The sequence below is a fragment of the Ochotona curzoniae genome, unplaced genomic scaffold (genome assembly GCF_017591425.1).
Source record: "Ochotona curzoniae isolate NIBS_2020 unplaced genomic scaffold, NIBS_Ocur_1.0 contig_46, whole genome shotgun sequence".
Taxonomy (NCBI): domain Eukaryota; kingdom Metazoa; phylum Chordata; class Mammalia; order Lagomorpha; family Ochotonidae; genus Ochotona; species Ochotona curzoniae.
The window spans coordinates 3,243,921-3,264,186 of record NW_024466340.1 but is presented as its reverse complement, the minus strand read 5'-3'; positions in this window follow the sequence as shown (position 1 = coordinate 3,264,186).

The window sequence follows — 20,266 nt, the reverse complement described above, 5'->3', positions numbered from 1 at the left end:
GTTGGATGGGGTGGAGGCTACTCCTGGGGGCAGAGTGGTCAGATGTTAATATTCTCATCACTTAGGAAAAGGGGCAGGGGTGCGGAATGCCTCTCCTCTTTGTCAAACCGGAGAAGTGTGGCAGCCGGAAGATGGATGTCGGTGGCTCTCAGCAGTGTGTTATTGAACACGAAGCTTTTCATTTGGATGTATTTATGGGTTTATATTTACCTAATAAATATAACAATGAAGGAACAGCTGCTGAGAAGGGGAGACCTGGTCTCAGAAGGAGAAAAAAAAAATGGGAATTTGTCATCTGGGAAGGGAGCTAGGTGGTCTCGGCAGAATTTTAACCTTGGGTGGTTTGTTTGTCTTCTGAAAAATTCTTGCTAGCTCTTGGCAAGGGTTTTCTCTGGGCTCCAGAACAAAGATGGGAATCCAGCAGCCAGCTGACATGCACACACCCTGGTATGCACACGTGGGTGATAAGCCTGGGAGGATGCTGATAACTGCACCCTTCGCCCCTTGCAAATGGACAGTGCCGCGGGCTGTGGAAAATTTGAGAATTCATTAATCTTTCAGCCCCCTCTTCTCTCCAGTGCAGGCAACCCTGGAGAGGTGGCTTGGTCCCTGCAGGCAGTTCTGACGAGGTTATCAAAGCTTGCTCCTCTCCCGTCCTTGTCTAAGGTAATGCGATCTGCCTTCCGCAGGATTGGCCGTAATTAGGACAGTTGAAGTTCAATTGTAGCATTACGTGGGCTGGAAGCGGAGAACTAATAGTAGAATAGAAGGAGCGAAGGGGAAAGAAAAGAGAGAGATAATGAAAGAAGTAATAAAGTGTAAAATGGTGTAAATAAAGGGGGCTTAAACACTGGAGGCATGCGGGATGCGAGTCTGTGAAAGAATAACTAAGATAATCAGAAAACTACAGAAGAGAGATGAAACCAGAGAAGCAACGACAGGGCTCATTGAAATAAAGTCACAAGAGCTTCCTGAACTATTGTTTCCGAAATTAATTCCATCGAAGCCCGAGGTCGCCCTTCCATCCAACCTCCTTAAAGAATTCGCTCTCCTATCTGAAGGACTTTTCGATTAAACCTAATTAGCAAGCAAGCGGCCAGCAGCGGCAGCCAGAGGCAGCAAACAGGCTGGCAGACCCCGCTCCCACGGCCCGCCTTGCGTTCCGGCAGCGCTGCATTGGAGGCGGCCAGGATGCTAGGCCGGGCCCCTTTTCCTCTCCAGATAGAAAGGCCACTGCGTGTGCGACTGAGCCCTAGGCTGCGTCTCTGGCCTGGCGTTCCCAGCGCCTCCGCGCCCAGGCTGCCCAAGTCCCGGGCGCCCTCACCCCCACCCTCCGCACCCACGGAACCGCTAACACCACGGGTGTCCGTATCCCAGTCAGTTTCGGAACCCACAACCCGCATCTCCTGAGCGGTGGGATTTGGGTCTTTTTACAGCACAATCCTGCAATTTACACATTCTGATTCCGCCTGTAATGTCGCTCTCCTTGGCCCGATGCATAAAATCCGTAGGACGTGGGACGTGGGAGAGGTGCCCTTACGCCCCACTCCCCTCCCAAGGCCCCAGCTCTCCCAAAGTTTCCTGCCCTGCTACAAATAATCGTATGGAGAGCGGCCAAGAACAACTAGAAAATACACGCAGTTCCCCTGCCATCTGAGCCCAGGCCCGGCTCTCCCCAGGCAGCACCTGGCTGACCCGTCCCGGGAAGGCACAGAGGCTCTGTGTGCACGCGCGCTCCGAGTTCTTTGTGTTCCTGGTGGCGACCAACAGCCCTGGATCCACTCGGGTCGCAGGGTTCACGGCAGGGCGACACGCTGGCCTTTGCCTTCGCTGCCTTTCCTAGCAGGAACACCGCTAAACTTCCGCCCTCTAAGACACAAAACCCCCCAGATCTCCAAATCCCCATCGCAGACAAACAAAAAGCCCAGATACAGAGTTCAACTGCTCTTCACTCCATCCCCCAGGTGTGCGCGGTGGCTGAGTGCCACAGGCTCTGCGGAAGCGCGGTAGCCGCGTGAGTGAAGCCACCACGGGTACAACATCAAATGAAAGAGCGCCCGCGCGCGTGTGCAAATCGGTGTGTGTCTTCAGTTTAGTCCTGCATAAATTAGCCGTAGCTCCGAAAATGCGAATAACGTGCGCCAAATGATTACCAAAGTGCGGGTAAGTCCTTGCCCACGTGCCGATCGTTTGCGGTTCGCAAGTACCTCTGTGTGCAGAACTGCTTGTGTGCAACTGACTTAGGGCGCGCGCCCAAGAGTTTACCGCGGCGACCACTTGCGTGGCTGTGTTGGGATGCCGAAGGAGGCGGAAACGAGGCCCCTAGAATCCGTTTCTCCACGGCTGGTCAACGAGCGCGTTTAACGCACTTTGTGAAATCCCGGGAGGCGGCGCGGAAACGCCACGGTGCCTGGCTTCCAATCGCTCTCACTAAGCGGCGACCGCCCGCCTTCTCCCGGCGCCACGGAAGGCGAAGCAGACAGGACGCAAGGGGCGGGGGGCCAAGGAGTAGGGGGTGGGGGAGAACGGACTGACCGACCCGGCTCGTCGGGTCCTCTCCGAGAGGGTCATGAGCTGCAGACCAGGCGCGACGACTTTCCGCACAGCAATGCGCCACGCTCCGGACTACCCCGCCTCAGCTCCTCCTCGCCGCCCCGTAGACTCCTCACCACCGCCCTCGAAGGGCCGAACTCTGCCAGGGTCTCCCCGCGCCCCAGAGCCTCCAACAACTTTCCCCGGTCGGACGCAACGGAGCCGCGCAGCTGAGAGAAAACGAAACTTGGCGCTTTTTGCCCAGCTGCTTCGTTGGTTTGGGTTGCAGCTTAGACAGAAGCCGACCACGGCCGGCCGGAGGGGAAGAGGTGGGAAGCACGAGAGAGACCGTGTGTCCCCCACGGGCACTGAAATGGCAAAACGTGTCCTGGCTAGGGCGGCAGTCGGTCCCTCCCAGCGCGCACACGTGTGCCCAGAATTATAATACAATATAACACATCGTAATATCGGATATTACACCGCGTTTACTTTCCAGCAGCATGTGAGTGTCTTGAGGCTGTGCTTATGCGTTTGTTACGACGTGTGGCGGTTTTGTATCTCTCAGTCCCCCCAGTGCGGGCCACCACCACACTCACTCCCCCGTTGGATCCTCACAGCGACCCTTCCAGGAAGGCAGGATTCGCATCTCTCACCTAGTGTTTTAATCTCAGGGAGGGCTAGGCAGTGGCCCCAGGCTGCCCAGCCAGAAAGGGGCAGGGCTTGGATGGGAACCCTTGGTCCTGGAGTAACCGAGGGGTGAAAAAACAGCCAGCTCCGGCCCCACTGCGGCTGGACGGTACCTTTGGCCTCACACTGGCTGCTGTGGCCCCAGCCACATTCTGTGGCTAGGAAGGGCAGCTGCCAGTCTGCAGTCCTCGCTGGCTGAGAACCTGGCGTGGCCAGGTCTCTAACTCCTTGGAGCAGCTCAGATTAGATTTCATCTTTCCTAACCTGCCTCTAGGGGTGAAGATTTGTTATCAGCTTCCCCACCCCCACTGCACCCCCGCCCCGCCAGAATCAGAAAAGTCAAAATACTTGGTGAGATCACCCAGCAAGCAGGACCAAAACCGGCTCTGCTCCAGCACTGGGAATCCAGAGCCCTTGATTTTGAAACGTTACATTCCCCACACCACCGCTCATGGAGGCTTGCCCCGGAAGGTGTGGTGCGAGGAGGGTTCTAGGGAGGGTCTTGTTAATGTTTGGAGCTGAAGAACGCCCTGGGCAGGCACTAGAGTGCTGGCTGTTTTCTCCAGCAGGGAGGCGGCTCTGGAGTGCGGGTTTAAGTCTCTGGAACTGGCACGGGAGCGCAGGGCCCTGCCTGTAACTTGGCTGTAGAGCTGCGGCTTCCTGGAAGAGGACGGCAGAGGTTGCCTCAAAGTTCCCAGTGTGCCCTCCTGCAGAGCCTGGAGGAAGAGCTGGGGGTGCCTGCTGGGACGCTGCCACAGGACGCGCATTTGGTTCCTGCTGGAGTGGCAGAAGCCTGGGGTGCCTGCAGCCTTCATGGAACCTCCAGGAGTTGCAGGACTAAACCCAACCACAAAGGAACTCCTAGAAGGGGGTTTCTTAGCAGATTCTGCTACCTTTACGCAGAACTCTAGGCTGGCAAGATCAAAGCATGTGTGAGAGAGGATCAGAATCCAGCCCAGTTGGGCTATCCAGCTTTCAGGTGACTGTGGCTTCCTTTTCAAATCCCCAAGGGGTGTGTGTCGTACAGAGCTTGGTAGAAGCTTTCACTGGGTCTCTGTACAGAGAGAATCTATCGCCGACCTCCGCATGGTGTGGGAGAAAGATCCTCTCTCCAGTGCCCCCTCCTAAAGCCCAGAGGAAACACAAGGATCTAGAATTTAGAAACTGGCTCTGGTTGGCAGTGACGGTTGCATCAACTGGGCTCCAGATCCAGCTGGCAGGATTTAGCTTTTAAAAAAAATCCCATGAAGTTCTCCCAGACTTTGGTCCCATCTTGCCTGGCTGCCTCAGCGGGCTCTGAGTTCCACAGCGGCTAAGACCGGGGGCAGAGTTCAGAACAGATTCCCTTTCTTTCTGCCTTTGGTGTGCTTTGCTGGGCTCATTGAAGTGGTGTGTGCTTGTTTGTTTTGCATCTAAACCTTCTGCATTTGCACCTTTCATGAGTGAATGGAGACAGGAGAAAAGCTAAAGAGAGAGAGAGAGAGAGAGACAGAGAGAGATCTGGAAATGTTGGCCTAGCTTCCCCTCACATGATCTGGGCATTTGGGGGCAGTTTGGAGAGCCCATGTCCAGACACCCCAGAGGGCTGCTGCTTTTTGTCCATTTCTGCAAGCATCTTGGGAGGCGGCAAGAGGCGTGCCCTTTGGGAATACTGCTGGGAGGTGGCTTTTGGTCTTCTCAGTCCTTGAAAGCACCCAGGAGCCCAGGAGGGGGTGCCCGGGGGGGGTGCTCCTTACCTCCCACTCTCACCATCACACCTGTCTCTCCTCCCTCGGGGGCTTGGGCAAATTTGGCCAGAAGGATCTGGAGTGCCCAGCAGAAAGAGTGGAACCCTTGGAGCCACAGCTGGAGGAGGTGGTGTTTCTCTTGTGCTAACAGCATCTGGACAGTTGTCCCCCGCCCCCGCCCTCCCCCAGCAGGTTGTGGGACATTCTGGATAATTCTGGATAAGCTTATAGAACATCTGGGTAGCTGGTAATTTCACCTAGACACTTCTAGAGCCCTGTGAGGAGAGGATGTGTGACTACCAGGAGCACAAATCCAAACCACAGTAAAGGAGTTGAGTTTGACTGACTTCTTCATTTTATTTTAATTCAAAAGGCCCTCAGATCGGGACTGGACTCTCCCCAGGGCCACACTCAGGGACAGCAGCCCGCTCTTCTCTGCCCAGGCCCACAGCAAACCCTTGGGGTTCAACGACGTGGGTCACAAAGGAGGCTACTCTGATTGCAGGGGTCAAACCATGCGTGTGTTTCCCACCCGCACCCAGAAACGGATGACATAAGTGGCGCTGAAGAGCGCATCCCGGCGAGAGCGCGACTCTAGAAAGGGTCTGCCCGCAGCGTGGGCTGCAGGGATTGCCTCACACTCCGGAATGGAGGCTCAGCCACCTTCCACGGTGGCAGGCGGCACCCCAGGCATAGCTGAGTGGCATGGTCGCAGGCAGGCGGGCCCTGAGCCGCAGCCCCAGCAGGAGGTCTTTGCCCCTGGGGCTGCACTCTCTCCCCACCTTCTGGGGAAAGTGATGTTTGTACCCAGCTACTGCCCAAGAGGGGAGCATGCGGGCTGGAATACGGCCTGATGAGGCTCCCGGCAGCTGGGAGCTCCCCCGAGGAGCAGACGACCCTCCGGGCCAACGGCCAGGGTTCCAGGACCCACCAGAATCGAGGAATAGTCGTGAATCAATGAATGAATCCTGGAACCAGGTTTTCAGCCCTGGTTTTGTGGATCCCCTATCTTCAGCGCTCAGTGTCTTCTGGCGACTGCGTTGAATGACAGAGGAGTCCTGTGTTTCCACCAAGGAATTACCGTTCGGTCTCAATAAATGAGACTCCCAAAACCTCCTACAACTTCCTATGAGCCTGAAGTGTATCGATTCTCCAGTCATTCCACATTGGGGTCTCTGCAGCTCCATTCTACAGATGTGTCACCTGGAGCTCCAACACAGGGCCTGGCTCCCTCGCAGTATTCACAGCAGCGCACTGCTGCGCTGCAAGTGCCGGCGGGGTTCCAGCGCACGGAGGCGCGCTGAGTCCCTCGCCCCGGATTTAACAACCCGCAATTCCTGCCAAGAGCAGGGAAGGGCAGCCTTACTTAGCCTTCGCTTCTCCCCTTCCCGCGTTTCCAGCCGGATCTTGGAAGAGCGGGTCACCGACTCTTAATTCAGATCGGGCGGCTTGGGCATCTGCTCTCCTGTGCTTGCTTTAGGAGGAGAGAGGCTCAGCTCGGCTCACCTGTGCCCCCGCCCTCAGCAGCGCTTAACTACCTCACTGAGGGATTCCTGCTGTGTCCGCAGGGGGACCAGCAGGAAGTGTGTAGGGAAAGGCCCTTCCCAGGGGCTTGTATGTTGGACCTGAGCCCCGAGGCATCTCCGCGCTCTGCAACGGGCCGGCATCCTTAGGCACCGCCGACTGCGCTCTGGTGCAGGGGCACTAAGCCGGACGCTGCCCCCGGGTAGAACCGCACTTCAGCGCTGTGGCTGCGCGCCGCAGTCCATGTAAAGGATGGAGCGCGGGGGAGAAAAAAAGAGATGCGGAGGGAAGGGGAGTTGGGAAAGGGGTGGTATATCTTGGAAAACCATACACCAAGATGGGGGAAATATGGACAACAGTTTATCAGCATCCCAGCCCCCCATGCCCGCATGTTTAAAACCCATAAGTAATTTTAGATTGTATCTGCAGTTAATATATCTCCCTTTTCCCCGCGGGCTGACAGGGAAGCGCCCTGGCCCAAGACGTCTGTAGCGAGGAGACTTTAAAAGTTTCCACATTGTTTAGCTACACAAACGTGTTTGTGGTTCCCGGGTCCCCCTCCCCCACCCGCCTCCGAATCTCATTCTACTTTATGACTCCAATTGTTTGAGGATGCCCGCGCCACATAAATCCTGCTTGAAGATTAATCTTCCTGCTCTCTCGCGCTGGGCGCAGTGCTTTTTTTTTTTTTTTTTTTTAAGTTCTTTAAAAGAGGGCGCCGGTCAGAGATTTATTAACAAGGAAAAATAGTTTATTTTTATAGCTGACCTCAGAAAGGTGGGGGTGGGAGCGGGCCAGGGAAGGGGAGAGCTGGTTCAAATGGATAAACAGTGAGTCTGAGAAGGCGGCTGGTGTTGGAGTCCATTTCTGACGGCAAGTTGGCCTTTTCTCCAGGTCACCCTCTGCACCCCCCCCCCAATGGTGAATGCACAGCCAGGGGGTCTCTGGGCGATCATAATGTAGCATCTACCATAGGATCCTGTGTGCTGGTGCAGAAAGCTCCCTCACATTTCTAGAGACAGAGACCAAGGCAGACTCCCTGGAATCTCCCCTTCCCCATGGTTACAACTTTGAGGTTATTCAAGAGGAGGGTTTTTTTTCCCCCCCAGATTTATTTATTTTTATTGGAAAGGTAGATTTACAGAGAAAAGCAGAGACAGAGAGGAAGATCTTTCATCCACTGGCTCACTGCCCAAGTGGCCGGAGCTGAGCTGATCCAAAGCCAGGAGGCCAGGATCTCCTTCTGGGTCTCCCAAAAGGGTGCAGGGTCCCAAGGCTTTGGGCTGTCCCAGGCCACAGCAGAGAGCTGGATAAGAAGTGGGGCAGCTGGGACATGAACTGGAGTGCCAATGGGATCCCGGTGCACCATGCCCAACTGGAGGTTCTTAACAGGACTTCATGGATGTCCACCCCCAGAGCCTGCTACCCACTACATTGCTTAAATCCATGGACTCTTCCAGGGGAGGTCTATAGTTCTTGGGCTACCTTTTCATCCAAAAATACCTCAAACAAACAAACAAAAAGTCTCGCTGATTAAGAGCCAAGCTGAGCATTCACCTTCCCGTGTCAATGTAGCCTGCACACCCACACTCAAGTTTCTGTCTTTGAGATCCTTGTGGTGTGTGCCACTAATGGGTAAAACAACCAGAAGCCTTCATCTAGAGCTTTTGGGGGGCATGATACCTTTAGGGTCTTAAGGATCTAGGACCAAAGCCCATTCCTCCTTCCCTGCATGACTTTCAACCTCTGACCTTGAACCAATGGCACTTCCTGCTTGAGTCTCAGTTTCCCTTCATACTTTGGAAGCGGCATTTTTGAGGGATGCCTGGACCCTGGTACAACCTAGGTCTTACATGTACAAGCAGGAGCAGGGCATGGAATCTTGCACCCAGGGTAGCTCCTGAGAGAGAAAGGGACAAAAGGTGGAACCGACCAACCAGGAAAGCTGAATTTTTTTTTTTTTTAAAAAGACCTCTCAAAACCAAAGCACAGAAATAAGTGTTTTTGCCTGCAGTGGTCCTGGCCATGGACAGGTAAATGTGCCCCCAGTTTAATGGGAAGAATTGGAGAATGCATTCTGAGCAGTGCCCTGGGAAAGGGGGCCAGCTATCCATGGGTTCCCTTCTGTGGAAGTTAGGTGACCCAAACCAGCAAATCCGGAGTGGGAGAAGAGATGAGAGCAGGACACCAAAGCTCACCAAGGCCACCTGGCATGTGGGTGTCCTTTTCTCTGGTGCCTGTTCCCAAGGGTTCTGGCTGCCTGGAGAGTTTCTAGATGAGTTGAGTGCGCGGTGATCTGGTGCCCCTCACTAGAGGGGACTCACTGGAAACTGAATACTGACTGGCAAGAATTTCCCAAGGCTCCAGCCCTGAAGCGTTGGTCTGGGGTGCTGGGGATACAGCTTCAAGGGAGCACCCTTCTTATGCCTGCAACCCTGGGTCCCTGATTCCCAGCTGCTCTTGCTGCCATAGTCTCTAGGGAGCCCCCAAGGATACCTGCTCAGACCCCACCTTTACTACTAGCACGAGTCAGCCTAGTTGCTAGCTGACTGCAAATGGTACCCAGATTCTCCAATTGATCGCCCCAAATATGGCTTTTTGTGTTTTAGAACAGCACTCCGCTTAACTGCTGTGGGAATTTGTCCAAGTAAGGACGCTGGGTCCAGAGCGGTTATGTTGGTGGTTCAATCGAGAGACCAGACCCAAACTCAGACTCAATCTGTCATTCTCAGCTGCAGGATCATTCTCCGCTGCCTTACAACCGGTCCGCCTAGGCCGCCACAAACCACAAACTACCTTGTACGCCTGCTGGCACTGCGGTGGAGTAGAGCCCACGGCAGTCACAGACACCTTACGAGCGCAAGTGACTCCAAGGCATGGGAAGAAGAAGGCGCGCACAGGAGGTTGGGAGCGCCTCGCCTCGCCGGCAGACCCTGACCGACAACTTGGGGTGCCCAACATGCTTGCGTGTCCTCCTTTCTCCTGCGTTCGCACCGGTTTCCCATCCGCTGACCCCTGGCATTCCTACCTTGGCTTCAGCTTATACTCTCCTTCCCACGTTGGCGGTCCGGGAAATATCAGCCTCTCACCCGCCCGTAGCCAACGGATGGAGGGCAGAGGCGCAGCCACATGATGCTCTTACCTGGGTACCGAAAGATGGATGAAGGCCGGCCCGCTTGGAGCCTAAGCGTTAGAGTGTGCGTCCCGCAGATGCTCCATCCAGCATCCACTGGCTTCCAGCCGCGTTTCCGGTTGTAGCACCGGGAGCCCCCCGAGTGGATCCGATAAGCTATCGGTCCAGGCCAGGGAGGGGCGGTCAGCGGCGAGCCAGGGCACCTCCGGCAGCCGCTCCGGGCTCTGGGCCCGGCTGCCAGCCAGCGTCGGCTCAGGACCTCGGCGAGATGCCTGCCGAGGCGTTTCTGGTTACAATCACCTCACACACGGGGCCTGCATTCCGCCCCCGCCCTTACCACTGAATCTAAAGTCACACCTTCTCTTCGACCGGCTGGGGAGCCCAGGCGGCGTGGGGGCGATGAGTGCTGGGCCACGGCTGCTAATCTATAGCGCTCCAGCAGGTCGGTATAGAGGAGTATTTTTGGTGATGGGAAGAAGCGACCGCCAGTAGGTATCTCTCCCCTCTTCTATCCACCAGCAATTAATTTCCAACCCATTGAGCCGGGTCGACTGCGTGTTTCTGAGTACTTTTTGGAAGCCCCAAAGCCTACATTTTCACAACCGATTCCTTCCGTTTTAGAGAATGAGGCTCTTTGGGTTATGAATGAAGAAAGTGAACCTTGGTGATTTTAGCCTAAAAGGTGGGATGGTAGCTGCCCTTGATGGAGTGCTCTCATTCGGCAACTTCTTTCTCCCTGGGGGAGCAGATGCATAACCAGTCTAGGACAGATGCAGGGATACCCACCCCAATCGCTCCCACAGCTTTACCCAGCTGCAGACAGCATCTGTGGTACTCCCCAGCATGAAGAAAGAGGGTGCCCGCGTTGGCTAGTCCAGGGAGGAACTGGCCATTCAACCGGCAAGCCACAAGACCTTGAAGGGACCTCCTTGCCCTATGCAATGTTATAAATTCCACCAGCATGGCTGTGAATCTGCCCTGACTTTCTGGACACAAAGTGAGATGCTTTTTCTCCCCCAGCTTGGGTAAGAATCACATGGAAACTGCTCAGCCCCGGATCCAGAAGGCCCAAACTGTGGCCCCAGGCGCGGTTGCCCCCTCTCCTCGTGGCAAGTCTCCCTTCTCTGTTTGGAGAGGCCTCTGGGGTCACGCAAGCTTCGTTAAGTCTCCCCTCATCTGGAGCCCAGGGCCGCCCAGCATCCATAGAGCAATTAACCTCACCCACCCTCTCCCTACCAGCTTCCTTAAAATAAATGTGACAAGCGTTCCCTTAATGATCTGCAGGGGAAGATGTATGCGTGTGGGGCTGCGTGCACATGGCTCCCCTCCCCAGGTCGAGCAGGCAGCCCAACTTCAAAGAGCAGCCCCGTTGGTGATCTTGCAGAGTTTCCTGGCTTCCGGGAAACAAACAAACAATCAGCCAGGTTATTTGGGTCAGGATGATATCCCCAGGCAGCAGTACTGATGATGGTGATGATGATGATGATGATGATGATGATGATGATGTTGATGGTACCTAATATTTATTGACCTCCTGTGTTAGGATCTGTGCTAAGCTGTTCCCTGGGACCCTGCAGGAAGGCAATGGATTGCCCCACTTTACAACCATACATGCAGCACTGCTTGAAGTCTCATGCCTACAAACCCCAGAGCGAGTAGCTGGCCGAGTAAGATTTGAACCAGATCCACCAAACTTTAAAAAGCAATAACAAGATTTTTTTAAAAAAAAAAATGATAAATACACATGATGAAAAAAAATCAAGCAGGAAGAGTTCACAACGACTTCTGACCCCAACTCTCCTCACTTGCCCTCCCCCAGTCTTAATATCGAAGCTTGTGTTTTCTCGGTCTTTTTATCCCACATCTGTGTGAGGAGGGGGTCTTCAAAAAGCTCGTGGAAAACGCATCTTCCAAGGATCTCGGCATACATTCCAAAATTTTTATGCACCGAAAGGAATTTTTCATTCCATCTCCCCCAGGCACTTTTTGAAGTCTCCATCCCACCCCTGCATAAATATGTATGGCAAACCCTTCTGCTCAGTTGCAAATGAAGCTCAAAGAGCAGACTCTACTGCACTTCGCATTTTGATTACTGGGTTAACTTCGGAACATATTTTCAAAACCTGGGCTTCTCCTCGCTACTTCCCAGGCAGAGAAGATTGTTTTGGCCAAACCAAAAGAAGTGGTCATAGGTAGAATTGGTTTCTTAGAGATGGTATGGGGTCAAGTTTTGCTCAGGGTCATTGTGGCTGCTTAGGGACAGAGCGGTGGGGGCAGCGCAGGCAGGGGAAAGATAGGGAGCCAGAAGAGCAGAGAGGACCCCAGGCAGCCCAGACATCTCTTGCATTCCAACCGGAGATAGCAGATGTCCCGGGAACACAACATGCTCATCTGCTGTTGGCACAGGGGGTGTCACTCAACTTGCGTTTCCGAGCAGGAGACTTTCAAAGCCTTAAATGGTCTCCCCGCAGCCATAGGCACTCTGCGTTTGGTGCCGAGGGGCAGGCACGCCTGTGGGTGGAACCTTGAGCAACACCAGGCTCCCTTGGACAGCAGGAGCTGGGGGATGAGCTGGGACTATTTTGGTCCTGGCTTTCCCTGCCGTGCTCCCTGCCAGGGTAAAGGGAGGATTAAGACAGTATCCCAGGGGGAGGACTCACAGCCAGTCTGCACTCAAGCCTGCCTTCAACACAGCCACGGCTGGATTTTGTGAATTTGTTTTTCTTTTGTAGCTTTTGATGCCAGAATCTCACATGGAGGCATTTGTGGGTTTTTTTCTTTAATTATTATTATTATTCATAAGGGTTTTAAACCCAACTTTGTTTTTCAAATCGTGAAGTTCCCTGGGAAGGTCATGGCCTGAAGGACGAGCGGGGAAACTCAGCCCAGACCTGGGGGACTCCGTTGAGAGGTTTGGGGTTGAGGGAGTTGAAGGGGCTGGTGGCCAGAACAGAAGCAAAGGAAAAGTTCCTGCATCTAGAGTGTCTCAACCCTCGCTCGGAGTACCTGTTGCCATCAATGCCCTCACTGCCATCCGCACTCCATTTTAACTCTCCAGTAGGTGATAATATCCTTCCCTTTTCTCATAGGCTCCTCCATTTCCACTTTTTAAAAAAGGTATTTTATTTGAAAGTCATGGTCAAAAGATGCAGAGAGAGAGAGAGAGAGAGATTTTTCAACCACTGGCTCCTTCCCCAAGTGTTTCCCCCTACCCCCCCGCCCAGAACAGGCAGCAGGGGAGAATAAGGAAAGCCATCTGGATCTTCCATACAGGTGGCAGAGGCCCAAGCATTCAAGCCATCCTCTGCTGCCTCCCAGGATGCCCACCAGCAGGAAACTGGCTTGAACGTTCAGGGTCCTGGGGTAGAAGGGACTGGACCCAACGCTCTGATAGGGAATGTGGGCACCTCAAGTGGCCGCTGAAGCCTGGCAGCACAGCACCCCGTCCCTCTTCCTCTGGCCCTGCGTCATCCTGCCTCTCCCTGTCTTCTTTTTCCACCTGCTCTTATCATCTTTTTTCTCTTCTTTTCCTCAGAGCTCCCTCATCGTTCAAGAGTCTTAGAGAACTGGATGTTGACTGGCACAAGGAGTCCCTTTGCCAACGGGGGTATGTATCGAGACCCTCGTACTAAAGGGCAGCTTCATACTGCTCGCGCACTCTGTGCTTTAAAATTTTGGATGAGTATTTGTAGCTGTCTTATTCCTGGAAAAGTTTTCCTATAAAAAAAAAAACCATCAGAAATGTAGGCAGATATTTATAACAATGCCCATGGCAGGGAAATATGAAATAGCAAAATGGTCAGGAATTTAGAGGACCAAAATAGGTGATTAATAAAATTATGTTTTTATTTAGATATAAAATATCATGCAGCTGTTAAAAAATTCAGTTTGGGGCCCAGCATGGTAGCCCAGTGGCTAAAGTCCTCAATTTACACCTGCTGGGATCCCATATGAGTGCCAGCTCTAATCCCAGTGGCCCCGCTTCCCATCCAGCTCCTTGCTTGTGGCCTGGGAAAGCAGTCAAGGATGGCCCAAAGACTTTGGGATCCTGCACTTGCATGGGAGACCTGGAAGAGCCTCCTGGCTCCTGTCTTTGGATCGGCTTAGCTCCAAGTGTTACGGTCACTCGGGGAGTGAACCAGCAGATGAAGCTCTTCCTCTCTGCCTCTCCTCATCTCTGTATAATGGGAGAGAGTATTGTGGTTCAGTGGGTTAAGCTGCCACTCGAGAGGCAAACATCTTCTATCAGAGAACAGATCTGACTCCTGGCTACTCAATTCCCTGCTAATGTGATTGAAAGGCAGTGGACAATGGCTGGAATACCTGTGTCCCTGACAGCCGAATGGAGTAATAGGCTCTGACTTGGGTGTACCCAACTCCGACTGTTGTAGGCCTTTGAGGAGGAGACGGAACTCTCTGTGTCAAGCAAATACATATTTCAAGTAAACAAAAATTAAATCTTAAAATTTAATTTCAAGTGAGGATCTTTACTCATGCGTACTTCTGTGTGTATGCTGCAAACACATTGAGAAGATGGAATGTAGGATTACAGAAGATGGGAATTGGGGGTGTGTCTTCCATTATCCTTCCACAAGTGTCAGCATTTGAGGCTGATGATAAGAACCTGTTGGTTCATGAGCTTGTCTTTGTCCTTCTGTATACAGCCAAAACTTAATCACCGGAAAGGCTGCCTGCAGGCCCCAAGGTAGGGCCGCCTACAGGGTTTGTGTGGTCAGCTGCCCTGCAGCGCCCATCACACATGAGGCATCTATAACTACTCAATGTACCAACAGCTCAGACCATTAATTCATCTGTTTGCCCTCTTGTCAAATGGCCCCATCTTTATCGCAGATTTAGCATTGGTTCCCAAGTCCCACAGAAACCTCACTAAGTCAGAATCTCCAGTCTGAACCATTTACAATTTTACCGCTCACCCCATGCTGTCTCCATGGTGGCCTTCCCAGTCACAGGGTGACCCTAAACATCATCATGCCTACAAGATCCTGAAACAAGCCATGTCACATGCTAGCCCCACCGTTTGCCTCTGTGATACCATCGATGGTCCAACTACCTCTAAATATAGATGCTACGCCTACCGTTGGTCACAGCCACTGTGTCACACACTGCTTTGGTTAAATTCTCAACACCACTTCTTCATGTCAACAGTGGCGCACCCATTATACAGGAAGGATTCCCAGAAGCCTAGAAATGGGGCTTAGGAACATAGGATGTCAAAACTGTGAATTAGTCATAGAAACTGAAGCCCAAAAGGTCGCCCAGATGGCTAACGTCATGATGCCTTGGTATCAGTTGGGATTTAACCAACATTCTTGTCTCTTGATGTACAGGGATCAGAAGGGGCTTGTCCGAAGTCATGTACAAGAGTACTGCAAAAAGTCCAAGCTGTGTTTACTTTGGTGTGAAAATATTTTGCAATTCCTATGCAGGTTTTTAATTCTACGGATTTAGAAAACCCTTTGTAGGTATGGATTTCGAAAATGTTGTCCCAAAGCATTTTTAAACTTCAGACTGTTTTTTTACTATAGTAAAATATGGAAGTGGTCTCCGAGGTTTCTAAGGAGGAAGGATAATAATGCCTTCTGGCAGTGGATATTTGGCAATAGTTGAGACATCATTTGGGACCCTTGTACTCCCAATCTGAGTGCCTGGGTTCAATTCCTGGTCCCACCTGTGATTCAAGATTTCTGCTAGCGCACACCTTAGGAGGGCATAGACAATAGCTCTAATACATGCAGAGATCTAGTTTGAAACTTGGATCGTTATCCAGGAAGCAACACCAGTTCATTGCCTGGCTCACTGCTGGGTCACTCTCAGAGCCTCCGTCTCCCTGCTGGCAGTCTCCCTGGATTCCTGAGCCCCAATATCCCCGACTTTCCAGCTGAAGCTGTTCCCTGCAAATCCTAGAAGCCCAGTTCTTGAAACTGAAGAACTTGGGAACAAGTGCTCCAATGTGCAAGTGGACTTGGGAGAGTTTTCCCAGGCCATTAAAAAGGGAAAATTGGTCTCCCTAAGAAAACAAATTCTCCTCTCACTGTAAGTGTGGGTTATCAATCGGAATTCTGATGACTTTGGGGCTGACAATTTTAACAACCACTTAAGTCTCACCCTGTGCCTTTTATCTGAGTGCTACACAAACATTGTTAAACACACGGGCGGAGGCCAGCGAAAATGGTATCATCCCAGAGAGAGGAGAGGATCCAGGGAACTAACACACTCCCCGTCCGCCCCCTCCCACTCTCCCCTCAGCAGGGCTAATCAATGGCCTGGTCAGGCTTAGCATTAATAAGTCTGGACTCTTGCACTTTTGACCTAGCTGTTAGATAACAATTCCTTTAGCTGGGCCGAGGGTTATTAGGCATGAAGAGTCAACTTGATAAATAGATGACATTTTATTTATCTACATTTCTGGAGGAATGGTGTTTCTTTTAAAAGAGAGGAATGCAATTTATAAAGAATTTATTTGCCCAGGATGGAATAAAACATGGACTCTATATTGGAAAAAAAAAAAAAACCCTTTATTGACTGGCAAAAAGCAATACTAATTCCTTATACCTGAATATTTCTGATTCAGTGTTCTACTGCTGTATCGTCAACCTCACAGTTGAAAATGTCTTTCTCATTTGTCACGGAGAAGATGCCATGCTGCAATAACTTGTAATTCCACAAAGGTATAAAAAAACCTAATCATACACAAATTGAGGACACGTTACATAAAGGATTATATTTCTACCAAACTGAATATGATTTGGTATCTCTCTCAGCATGCTTAAAACCAAGAACTGGTCTCAAAATAGTTTGATTGCATTTTCTATTAAATATCCAGGAGTTTTATTAAAATATCAAGCGGACATGCCCTTTTCCCAGAAATTCTGTTTGCACATGCACTTTCAAATACACACAGTAACACACCTACAAAGGCAGTCAGTGCCACGTCATTTGGAATAAGACCAAAAGCCGCTTAGGGAGTAAGAGTTTAGCCTAGCAGTTAAGATGCACACACCCCACATCAGAGTGGCTGGGTTCACTTCTTGGACTGACCCTTGATCCCAAGCCTTTTGCAGATTCTGGGAAGCAGCCATGAAGGCTCTAGTCACTGGGGCTTTGTCACCCATGTGGGTGGGCCTGGATTGGGTTCCTTGGCTCCCAGTTTCATCCAGGGCTCCGCCTTGGCTGATGTGGCCATTTGCAGAGTGGAGCAGTAGATGAGAACATTCTCTACAATCCCCATCCCTGTCAAGTAAGCATTTTTTAAAGTTTAAAAATAAGCAAAAATTGAGGCAGTCCCTGACATTCAGCATTTCTATGCCACCTAGGGGATAGCATAGACTCAGGGTTCCAAGTCACCCTTGCCTAAAGCTTGGTGTGACAAAGATTTAGGAACAGCTTAGATCTAGGTGAAAACTTTGGCTTTTGATTCCCTGGGAAATCCCTGGCAGGAAGGGCCAAGCATGGTGAGCTCACAGCTGTGTAAGAGGAGTGAGGTGGGTCAGCTCAGCAACATCTCTCAATACGGTGATGCTGCTCCTTCGGAGTGGTAGCTGCCCCAACAGGAGGGCTATGATCCCATTCCCCATCAGTGTGAGTGTAGCAAAGACCTGTGGTCCAGTTCTGGCCAATGACAGAGAGGGAGAGACTTGGGGGAGCAGCTGACCAACTGATTTCCAAGCACATCCCATCACCAGTGAACCAGACTTCCCTGTGTACACGCCTCTGTGCTGTGTTCCCTCAGTGGATCTGAACTGGCCCTGGAACCTACTCATAGCACATTGAATACGGTAACACTGAGGCTGTGTGGCTTCTGGGGTCAGGTTATTCCTGTTCCCATCCAGATCTCCTGGCATGCGTCCTCCAGGAGGAGCCAGTCACCATGTGAGAAGTCCAATTGCTCTGACCTTACTTTGCTGGGAAAAAGTTCAAATTAGCCAGCAGAAGAGAGTGCGTGGGAAAAGAAAGACAGCTGGCCGACCACTAGCCATGTTGGTTACTTCAGTTAGAAAACCATCTTGGACATGAAGTTCAGCTGAGGTGCAAATGACTGTACCCCCAACTTGTCCTCTGACTGCAGGTAAATGAGAGATCCCAGACGAGAACTGACCAGCTGAACCTAGCCACCCAAAGAACCATGGGGAAGCAGAGAGAATGCTGACCTACTTCTTCTTTCTTCGACATTTCCGATCCAGAGGCAGCCACAGGACACGGCAGATTCAGTTGAAAGCCAAGCCTACACCCACTGAGGATGGCAGAACACAACATATAATAAGCCCATGAGTGTTTGAGGGTATTGCCCTACTGCTGACTCGGTCAGCCCTGGAACGCATGCCTCTTCACCTGCAGAAACAGGTTGAGTCTGGGCTTATTTGGGCCAAAGTTTTCCTCTCTGGTTATGCATCACAAAATGCTGCTTAGCTCAATGACAGATCTCATAGATGATGGTTCCCTGAGATTACAAATGGAACTGAAAATTCCCATTGCCCACCTCACTTATAATGTCACTGGTGTGTTTATGGTGATGCTGGCGTAAACAAACCTGCTGCTCTTTTAGTCATATGAATGTGTAGCACAGCAGTGGACATGTTGGGTGTAACAGTTAAGGAAGGAGCTGGTTGGGACACCCACATGCCACATCGGAGTACCTGGGTTCCAGCTCCATGTCTAACTCCAACTTCCTGCGATGAGTATATTGGGAGGCGCCAGGGACAGCTCCAGGGATGACGAGGCATCTGTCAGAATACACTCCTTTGTTCAGCCACGCATAATTGCAATTCATCCCCAGAGCAGGGAAACCAGTTTGGGCGAGGTGGAGGAAGAGAGGTGAAATGATGTCAGGTCGGGATTCCAGCACAGACTGTGTTACTTCCCAGCTGCTCAGCCTCAACCAGAAGCTGACATCTCTTCTGAGCCTCAGCTTCCTTCTCTGTAAAGTGGGGAGAAGGACATTGCCTGCCTAGTAAGAGAACTATGAATCCCAAATGCCTGGCCCTCTTGGGTTCTATGAGGTGCAATTGCAAACAAAGGGTCCTGCAGACAAGCTCTTTGGTTCCCTTGGATTCTTCTTTAGAGAGGGAGCTGAGCTTGGGGCTTCACCAGGGATCATCAAATGTAAGCTGACACAGACACAATGATTTCCCATCATTACCCTGGGGTTTGTGGAGTTTCAAGTCCATCAGGGCTTGATTTGAATTCCAGCCACTGTGCTTCCTAGCCAGCTTCCTGTGAATGTGCACCCTGCAAGGTAGTACAGGATGGTTGCCGTAAGTACTTGGGAAACTTTTTGGCTTTTGATTTCAGTCTTGTCCTGCCTTGGATGTTGCAGACATTTGGGAAGAAAACCAACGGATGGAAGATCTCTGTGCATCACTATGCCTTGCAAATTTCAAAATAAATGAATTAAAAACCCAATGCCAGCTTTTCTGTGTGTGCAGTACTCGACTATAACCTTGTATTCATCGAATGAGTATTTGCACTAACATAAACTGATCTTATACTTTCTATCCATGAAATTTTGCACTGCTCTCAAAAGAAAAAAGAAAGATAAAGAAAGAAAGAAAGAGTGGGTCCAACATTATGGTACAATAATTGAAGCTGCCACTATGATTCCAGCAGCCCCAAGCATAGTGCCAGTTTGTGTCCCAACTACTCTGATTTGATCCATCTCCCTGCTAACACACCTGCCTGGGAAAGCACCAAAAGTTGGCCAAAGTACCTGGGTCCTTTGCTGACATGGGAAACTTCAATGGAGTTCCAGGGTTCCAGCCCCAGGCTGTCCTCAACCTGGTCATGGCAACCATATGGGGGAGAAAACTCCTGGATGGAAGAGCTTTCCCTTTTCATCTCTCTCTTTTTTTTCCCTCTCCAATTGAAATAAAACATCTTAAAAAAAGAAAATTATGGAGAGTAGAGTTTAAATGTTCTCTTCACACACAAAGAATGGCAAATAGGCATGGTAATGCCTATGTTAAGGAACTAGATTTAGTCATTTCTAATCTAGACCTTTTAACATGTTGTACAAGATGATATACGCAATGCTAATTTTCCCATTAAAATAAGTAAAAAATTTAAATAGGAAAAATATAGAGATTTTGATTCAATTTGAAGAAATAACCAAAGGAGTGAGAAAAACACACTATTTTTCTGTTTTTCAGTGTTTATTATTATTTTTTTTCAGTGTTTGTTATTTTTAAGATTTATTTATTTTAACTGGAAAAGCAGATTTACAGAAAGGAGAGGCAGAAAGATCTTCTGTCCACTGATTCATTCCCCAGGTGGCAGGAGTGGCCTGAGCTGAGCTGTTCCAAAACCAGGAGCCAGGAGCCAGGAGTCAGGAGCTTCTTCTGGGTCTCCCATGTGGGTGCAGGGTCCCAAGGCTTTGAGCTTCCTCAACTGCTTTCCTAGGCCACAAGCAAGGTACTGGAAGGGAAGTGGAGCAGCTGTAATATGGGATCCTGAGCATACGAGGCGAGGACTTTAGCCACTAGGCTACCTTGCTTGGCCCAAAATATAAATATATCTTAAAAACAAAACAGAACAAAAACCCATCCCAGCTGTCTATCGGAAATGGACCGGGTTGAGTTCAGCATCACCATCAATCCAGTGGGTGTAACTGAGTCTGCAGACTACTCCCCCCTGAACACACATGCTTCTT